Below are 9912 nucleotides of genomic sequence, written 5' to 3'. Positions count from 1 at the left end.
ACGCAGATTGCAGAGAACTTACTAGCTCCATCATATGGGACTTTCTACTTCAATTATCTTTAACTTTCATCCATCAATAGACAATGCTGCCTCCCAAAAGTGTCTAAACACTTGTCTCAACTCTTCTGCTCTCCTTCAAATCCCGGCATAATAATGTTTGGATCCAAAACATCCTTGGCTACACATCAATTTCAAGGCCAGGCTTGGTGACTAATTACTCCATCTCAAAATTTTAATCAGTTAAATCAAATTAAAAATTTTAAATGCAAGAAATAAGAAATACATAGTCTATGAAGTTAGATCTGATAAAAGGAAAAGATGTTACGGCGTATAAAAAGATAAAATGAAATACTTTGTGGCTCTTCTGTTAATTAGAACAACCATTATTGATCCATTTAGTAGAAACATAGAATACAGAAGTAAGCTCAAGACCATTGTGGAAAACTGGGCAGATAGAATGAGAACTGGAAGACTGGAAAAAAGTGTTGTATAGTTCTTTCTCCTGCACTAACATGTCTACAGTTTTTCTGAACTTGCAGCACCTGTGTTTATCTGAACAAGGTCAAGCTTAAACTCCATGAAAGAATAGTTCCATGAGGAAATACTGGCAGTAAGAAAGAATATTTTCATGTTAATCACACCCACATTTGATAATAGCTATAAAGCATGAACATTTGTTGCATGCTTTTAAATAGGACATTTCTTCATGTGCAAAACCTGTACTCATGTATACCCATCTAAAATCGGATCACTCCAACACTTGTCAAATACATGGAATACCTGATATTCTGATACATGAAATAGAAATTAAAATGTCAATAATTTTAAAATATTAGAGAATAATTATACCAAGACAATGCTGACACCAAGAGTAATGCTGACTCCAACAGGCATTCTTAGGGGTCCTCAAAAAACAAAAGACCTTTACCAATTCTACATCAGATAGAGTGAAGAGTGGTAAAATCCAATATACACAACTCAAGATGACAGACTCCAGAGACTCAAATAACCCTATTAAAAAAGATATATGGAGCTAAAAAAAAATTCTAGGCTGAGGAATATTGTATGGCTGAGAGGCACCTAAAGAAACGTTCCACATCTTTAATCATCAGGGAAATGCAAATGAAAACAACACTGAGATTCCACCTCACACCAATCAGAATGGCTAAGATAAAAACTCAGGTGACAACAGATGCTGGCAAAGATGTAGAGAAAGAGAATTATTTCTCCATTTTTGATGAGATTAAAAGCTCTCCAGAAATCAGTCTGGAGGTTTCTCGGAAAATTGTACATAGTACTACCTGAGGACACAGCTATACCACTCCTGGGCATATACCCAAAGATGCTCCAACATACAACAATGTCACATGCTCCACTATGTTCATGGCAGCCTTATTTATAATAGCCAGAAGCTAGAAACCAGATGTCCCTCAACAGATAGATACAGAAAATGTGGTACATTTACACAATGGAGTACTACCACAGCTATTAAAAACAATGACTTCATGTAATTCATAGGCAAAGAAGATGGAACTGGGAAATATCATGAGTAAGATAACCCCATCACAAAAAAACATACACAATAGTATGCACCCACTGATAAGTGGATATTGGATATTAGCCCTAAAGCTCGGATTACCCAAGGTACAATCCATAGACCACATGAAGCTCAAGAAAGACAACTGAACTGTGGATGCTTCAGTCCTTCTTACAAGGTGGAATGAAAAATATTGATGAGAGGGAATACAGAATCAAAATTTGGAGCAGAGACTGTAGAAAAGGATATTTAGAGACTGCCCCATCTGGTGATCCAGCCCATATACATACAGCTACCAAACCCAGACAATATTGCTGATGCCAAGAAGTCCATACTGATAGGAGACTGATATAGTTGTCTCCTGAGAGGCTCTGACAGAACATGACTAATACAGAGGTGAGTGCTCACAGCCAACTATTGTACTGAAAACAGGGTCCCCATTGGAGGAATTTGAAAAAGGATTGAAGGAATTGAAGGGGCCTGCAACCCCTTAATAACAACACCACCAACCAACCAGAGCTCCTAGGGACTAAACCACCATCCAGAGTATAGACACTCACAGACCCATGGCTCCAGTTGCACCTGTAACAGAGGATGGACTTGTTGGACAGCAATGGGAGGAAAGGCCCTTGGTCCTGCCAAGGCTGTATGCTCCAGTGTAGGGGAATGTCAGGTTGGGGAGGCGGGAAGGGGTGCGTAGATGGGTGAGGTATGCCCTTATTAAAGAAGGGTGAAGGGGAACGGGATAGGGGATTTATGGATGGGGAAGCAGGAAAGGGGATAGCATTTCAAATGTAAATAAATAAAAATATGCAATTAAAAAAACCAAAAGAATGACTCTTCTTGTGCTTATATGGATGTGGACATTAATTAATATATAAAATATAAGTACCAAGAATTATTTAAGAATGTTAGAACTGTATGTGTACATCTTATTAATCTATTATAAATAGACTTAAATATTACAGCTAAAATAAGCAGGGATAAACAATGAAAAGACAAAATAGGTATTAATATAACTATGGTAATATGAAATAAGAATTTATTAATGCAAAAGTTGAGTTTTGATAGGATCCATAAAACTTGTAAACCTCTAGTAATGAATTTACTAATAAAAGAACAATGATCTCAGATATAATAGGAAACTATTCAATTACTGCTGACCCATGAACTTTAAAAGCCTCTTAGTTTTGTAAAGTCTCTGCATATCTTCATTTGCTCTGAATCACCAAGACCTTCTACATTTTTCATTGTAACTTGTACACCCTGAATGACACTTCTCTCCCACTTTCAGTCTTAAACTCCACCATGATGTCTAATAAACTAATATAATATTCAAATATCTAAAACTGAAGTTATTAAGTGGTCTCACCACAAACAGAGGATGTTAGAAGATAGCAATAATGGACCTCGAATTAACCATTCCAGAGCATTAAAATGTTTCAAAGGACAGGAGTTTACAGTGACAAATAGCACACTAAATATTTTTACTAAAAGCAAGGACTAGTGGATCCAATGCATACAAGTGTTGGAACTTGATCCTTACATGATATATTTTAATAGCAAAATATTCTGAGGTAATTATTTTACAAATCAAGAGAGAAATAAGCTATTTGTGACTGCTGTCATGTGGCTTTCTAAATATTGGGTGTTCTGAAATTTTAATAGAAGCAGAAATTTTTGTTTTCTCCACTCTCTGTTCTAATGCCTTTTCAAATGTATTGGGCTTCAGTATTTTGTAAAGAGCATTTCCCAGCTCCACTGTGGCTGGCCTCCACATGGGAATTATGAACAAATTCATGGGATTCCTCTTTGTAGCTGTTGAGAATTTTTCCACAGATATTTTTCATTTAAACTATTCTAAAGTTCGCTTATTAGTAAATAAATAACAATATAAATAGCACCATGTTTTCTTTTTTTTTATTAACTTGAGTAATTCTTATTTACATTTAGAGTGTTATTCCCTTTCCCAGTTTACAGGCCAACATCCCCCTAACCTCTCCCCTCCCCTCCCCCCTCCCCTCCTTTATGGGTGTTCCCCTCCCCATCCTCCCCCCACTGCCACCCTCCCTGCAACAATCACGTTCACTGGGGGTTCAGTCTTAGCAGGATCCAGGGCTTCCCTATACACTGGTGATCTTACTAGGATATTCAATGCTACCTATGTGGTCAGAGTCCAGGGTCAGTCCATGTAGAGTCTTTAGGTAGTGGCTTAGTCCCTGGAATTTCTGGTTGCTTGGCATTGTTGTTGATATGGGGTCTCGAGCCCCTTCAAGCTTTCCAGTTCTTTCTCTGATTCTTTAACGGGGGTCCTGTTCTCAGTTCAGTGGTTTGTTGCTGCCATTCGCCTCTGTATTTGCTGTATTCTGTCTGTGTCTCTCAGGAGAGATTTACATCCAGCTCCTGTCAGCCTGTACTTCTTTGCTTCATCCATTGCCTAATTGGGCGGCTGTATATGTATGGGCCACATGTGGGGCAGGCTCTGAATGGGTGTTCCTTCTGTCTCTGTTTTAATCTTTGCCTCTCTATTCCTTGACAAGGGTATTCTTGTTCCCCTTTTGAAGAAAGAGTGAAGCACTCACATTTTGATCATCTGTCTTGAGTTTCATGTATTCTAGGCATCTAGGGTAATTCAAGCATTTGGGTTAATAGCCACTTATCAATGAGTGCATACCATGTGTGTTTTTCTGTGATTGGGTGAACTAACTCAGGATGATATTTTCCAGTTCCAACTATTTGCATACAAATTTCATAAAGTCATTGCTTTTGATAGCTGAGTAATATTCCATTGTGTAGATGTACCACATTTTCTGTATCCATTCCTCTGTTGAAGGGCATCTGGGTTCTTTCCAGCTTCTGGCTATTATAAATAAGGCTGCTATGAACATAGTGGAGCACGTGTCTTTTTTATATATTGGGGCATCTTTTGGGTATATGCCCAAGAGAGGTATAGCTGGATCCTCAGGCAGTTCAATGTCCAATTTTCTGAGGAACCTCCAGACTGATTTCCAGAATGGTTGTACCAGTCTGCAATCCCACAAACAATGGGAGAGTGTTCCTCTTTCTTCACATCCTCGCCAGCATCTGCTGTCACCTGAGTTTTTTATCTTAGCATTCTCACTGGTGTGAGGTGAAATCTCAGGGTTGTTTGATTTGTATTTCCCTTATGACTAAAGATGTAGAAAATCTCTTTAGGTGTTTCTCAGCCATTCAGCATTCCTCACCTGTGAATTCTTTGTTTAGCACTCAACCCCATTTTTTGATAGGGTAATTTGTCTCCCTGCAGTCTCACTTCTTGAGTTCTTTGTATATTTTGGATATGAGCCCTCTATCAGTTGTAGGATTGTTAAAGATCTTTTCCCAATCTGCTGGTTGCTGTTTTGTCCTAACCAGAGTGTCCTTTGCCTTACAGAAGCTTTGCAGTTTTATGAGATCCCATTTGTCGATTCTTGATCTTAGAGCATAAACCGTTGGTGTTTTGTTCAGGAAATTATTTCCAGTGCCCATGTGTTCGAGATGCTTCCCTAGTTTTTCTTCTATTAGTTTGAGTGTGTCTGGTTTGATGTGGAGGTCCTTGATCCACTTGGACTTAAGCTTTGTAGAGGGTGATAAGCATGGATCGACCTGCATTCTTCTACATGTTGACCTCCAGTTGAACCAGCACCATTTGCTGAAAATGCTATCTTTTTTTTTCCATTTTGGCTACTTTGTCAAAAATTAAGTGCCCATAAGTGTGCGGGTTAATTTCTGGGTCTTCAATTCTGTTCCATTGGTCTATCTCTCTGTCTCTGTACCAATACCATGCAGTTTTTGTCACTATTGCTCTGTAATACTGCTTGAGTTCAAGGATAGTGTTTCCCCCTGTCGTCCTTTTATTGTTGATGATAGTTTAAGCTATCCTGGGTTTTTTGTTATTCCAGATGAATTTGCAAATTGTTCTGTCTAACTCTTTGAAGGAATGGATTGGTATTTTGATGGGGATTGCCTTGAATCTGTAGATTGCTTTTGGTAAAATGGCAATTTTTACTATATTAATCCTGCAAATCCAAGAGCATGGGAGATCTTTCCATCTTCGGAGGTCTTCTTCAATTTCTTTCTTCAGAGTCTTGAAGTTCTTATTGTACACATCTTTTACTTGCTTGGTTAAAGACACACCGAGGTATTTTATATTATTTGGGTCTATTAAGAAGGGTGTCGTTTCACTAATTTCTTTCTTGGCTTGTTTCTCTTTTGTGTAGAGGAAGGCTACTGATTTATTTGACTTAATTTTATACCCAGCCACTTTGCTGAAGTTGTTTATCAGCTTTAGTAGTTCTCTGGTGGAACTTTTGGGATCACTTAAATATACTATCATATCATCTGCAAATAGTGATATTTTGACTTCTTCTTTCCGATCTGTATCCCCTTGACCTCCTTTTGTCTTCTGATTACTCTGGCTAGAACTTCAAGAACTATAATGAATAAGTAGGGAGAGAGTGGGCAGCCTTGTCTAGTTCCTGATTTTAGTGGGATTGCTTCAAGTTTCTCTCCATTTAGTTTAATGTTAGCGACTGGTTTGCTGTATATGGCTTTTACTATGTTTAGGTATGGGCCTTGAATTCCTATTCTTTCCAGGACTTTTATCATGAAGGGGTGTTGAATTTTGTCAAATGCTTTCTCAGCATCTAATGAAATGATCATGTGGTTTTGTTCTTTCAGTTTGTTTTTATAATGGATCACTTTGATGGTTTTCCATATATTAAACCATCCCTGCATGCCTGGGATTAAGCCTACTTGATCATAGTGGATTATTGTTTTGATGTGCTCTTGGATTTGGTTTGCCAGAATTTTATTGAGTATTTTTGCATCGATATTCATAAGGGAAATTGGTCTGAAGTTCTCTTACTTTGTTGGGTCTTCGTGTGGTTTAGGTATAAGAGTAATTGTGGCTTCATAGAAGGAATTCGGTAGGGCTCCATCTGTTTCAATTTTGTGGAATAGTTTGGATAATATTGGTATGAGGTCTTCTATGAAGTTCTGATAGAATTCTGGACACCGTCTGGACCTGGGTTCTTTTTGGTTGGGAGACCTTTAATGACTGCTTCTATTTCCTTAGGAGTTATGCGGTTGTTTAACTGGTTTATCTGTTCCTGATTTAATTTTGGTACCTGGTATCTGTCTAGGAAATTGTCCATTTCCTGCAGATTTTCAGGTTTTGTTGAATATAGACTTTTATAGTAAGATCTGAATGATTTTTGAATTTCCTCTGAATTTTTAGTTATGTCTCCCTTTTCATTTCTGATTTTGTTAATTTGGACACACTCTCTGTGTCCTCTCGTTAGTCTGGCTAAGGGTTTATCTATCTTGTTGATTTTCTCAAAGAACCAACTTTTGGTTCTGTTGATTCTTTCTATGGACCATTTTGTTTCTACTTGGTTGATTTCATCTCTGAGTTTGATTATTTTCTGTCTTCTACTCCTCCTGGGTGTATTTGCTTCTTTTTGTTCTAGAGCTTTTAAGTGTGCTGTCAAGCTGGTGACATATGCTCTTTCCTGTTTCTTTCTGCAAGCACTCAGCGCTATGAGTTTTCCTCTTAGCACAGCTTTCATTGTGTCCCATAAGTTTGGGTATGTTGTACCTTCATTTTCATTAAATTCTAAAAAGTCTTTAATTTCTTTCTTTATTTCTTCCTTGACCAGGTTATCATAGAGTAGAGCAGTGTTCAACTTCCACGTATATGTGGGCGTTCTTCCCTTATTGTTATTGAAGACCAGCTTTAGGCCTTGGTGGTCCGATAGCACGCATGGGATTATTTCTATCTTTCTGTACCTGTTGAGGCCCGTTTTTTGACCAATTATATGGTCACTTTTGGAGAAAGTACCATGATGAGCTGAGAAGAAGGTATATCCTTTTGCTTCAGGATAGACTGTTCTATAAATATCTGTTAAGTCCATTTGGTTCATGAGTTCTCTTACACTGTCTACGTCTCTGTTTAATTTCTGTTTCCATGATCTGTCCATTGATGAGTGTGGGGTGTTGAAATCTCCTACTATTATTGTGTGAGGTGCAATGTGTGTTTTGAGCTTTAGTAAGGTTTCTTTTAAGTATGTAGGTGCCCTTGTATTTGGGGCATAGATATTTAGGATCGAGAGTTCATCTTGGTGGATTGTTCCTTTGAAGAATGTGAAGTGTCCTTCACTATCTTTCTGGATGACTTTTAGTTGAAAATTGATTTTATTTGATATTAGAATGGCTACTCCAGCTTGCTTCTTCTGACCATTTGCTTGGAAAGTTGTTTTCCAGCCTTTCACTCTGAGGTAGTGTCTTTCTTTATCTCTGAGGTGTGTTTCCTGTAGGCAGCAGAATGCAGGGTCCTCGTTGCGTATCCAGTTTGTTAATCTATGTCTTTTTATTGGGGAGTTGAGACCATTGATGCTGAGAGATATTAAGGAATAGTGATTGTTGCTTCCTGTTATGTTCATATTTGGATATGAGGTTATGCTTGTGTACTTTTCTTCTCTTTGTTTTGTTGCCAAGGCAATTAGTTTCTTGCTTCTTCTATGGTATAGCTTGCCTCCTTAGGTTGGGTTTACCATTTATTATCCTTTGTAGTGCTGGATTTGTAGAAAGATATTGTGTAAATTTGGCTTTGTCATGGAATATCTTGGTTTCTCCATCTATGTTAATTGAGAGTTTTGCAGGATACAGTAACCTGGGCTGGCATTTAGGTTCTCTTAGGGTCTGTATGACATCTGTCCAGGATCTTCTGGCTTTCATTGTCTCTGGCGAGAAGTCTGGTGTGATTCTGATAGGTCTGCCTTTATATGTTACTGGACCTTTTTCCCTTACTGCTTTTAATATTCTTTCTTTATTTTGTGCGTTTGGTGTTTTGACTATTATGTGACGGGAGGTGTTTCTTTTCTGGTCTACTCTATTTGGAGTTCTGTAGGCTTCTTATATGCTTATGGTTATCTCTTTATTTAGGTTAGGGATGTTTTCTTCTATGATTTTGTTGAAGATATTTACTGGTCCTTTGAGCTGGGAGTCTTCACTTTCTTCTATACCTATTATCCTTAGGTTTGATCTTCTCGTTGAGTCCTGGATTATCTGTATGTTTTGGACCAGTAGCTTTTCTGCTTTACATTCTCTTTGACAGTTGAGTCAATGATTTCTATGGAATCTTCTGCTCCTGAGATTCTCTCTTCTATCTCTTGTATTCTGTTGGTGAATCTTGTATCTACGGCTCCTTGTCTCTTCTTTTGGTTTTCTATATCCAGGGTTGTTTCCATGTGTTCTTTCTTGATTGCTTCTATTTCCATTTTTAATTCCTTCAACTGTTTGATTGTGTTTTCCTGGAATTCTTTCAGGGATTTTTGTGACTCCTACCTATGGGCTACTACTTGTTTAATTATGTTTTCCTGGAATTCTTTCAGGCATTTTTGTGATTCCTCTCTGTATTCTCCTACTTGTTCTCTAAGGGAGTTCTTCATGTCTTTCTTGAAGTCCTCCAGCATCATGATCAAATATGATTTTGAAACTAGATCTTGCTTTTCTGGTGTGTTTGGATATTCCATGTTTGTTTTGGTGGGAGAATTGGGCTCCGATGGTGCCATGTAGTCTTGGTTTCTGTTGCTTGGGTTCCTGCGCTTGCCTCTCGCCATCAGATTATCTCTAGTGTTACTTTGTTCTGCTATTTCTGACAGTGGCTAGACTGTCCTATAAGCCTGTGTGTCAGGAGTGCTGTAGGCCTGTTTTCCTGTTTTCTTTCAGCCTGTTATGGCAACAGAGTGTTCTGCTTTCGGGCGTGTAGTTTTCCCTCTCTACAGGTCTTCAGCTGTTCCTGTGGGCCTGTGTCTTGAGTTCACCAGACAGATCACTTGCAGCAGAATAGTTGGTCTTACCTCTGGTCCCGAGGCTCAAGTTTGCTCGCGGGGTGCTGCCCAGGAGCTCTCCGCGGCAGCAACAACCAGGAAGATCTGTGCCACCGTTTCTGGGAGCTTCAGTGCACCAGGGTTCCCGATGATGTTTGGTGTTTTCCTCTGGTGTCTGAGATGTGTATGCAGAGTGCAGTCTCTTCTGGTTTCCCAGGCGTGTCTCCCTATGCTTATTTTAATGTGTGCCATTAACTTCATCCCAATTATCCTTAATGCATTTCAGTCACTACTCTAATGTAAGAGGCACATTCATATTGCTATACCATACAAATCAGATATTTAATTAAAGGTACAGTTTATTCTGAGACCAAATCTTTCTCAACTTCTCACTGTGTGGCATAAGGAGTTTTATAGAGGTACAAATATAATGCCTAGCCAAGCATAATATATCATTCCGGTTCAAAACAGATCATTCAATTACACAAAGGTGTTGGTGTCACACATGTTTAATTCCAGGATTCA

This window comes from Rattus norvegicus, chromosome 2 (genome assembly GCF_036323735.1).
Source record: "Rattus norvegicus strain BN/NHsdMcwi chromosome 2, GRCr8, whole genome shotgun sequence".
NCBI classification, from domain to species: Eukaryota; Metazoa; Chordata; class Mammalia; order Rodentia; family Muridae; genus Rattus; species Rattus norvegicus.
Note: the sequence above shows the minus strand (reverse complement) of the source record.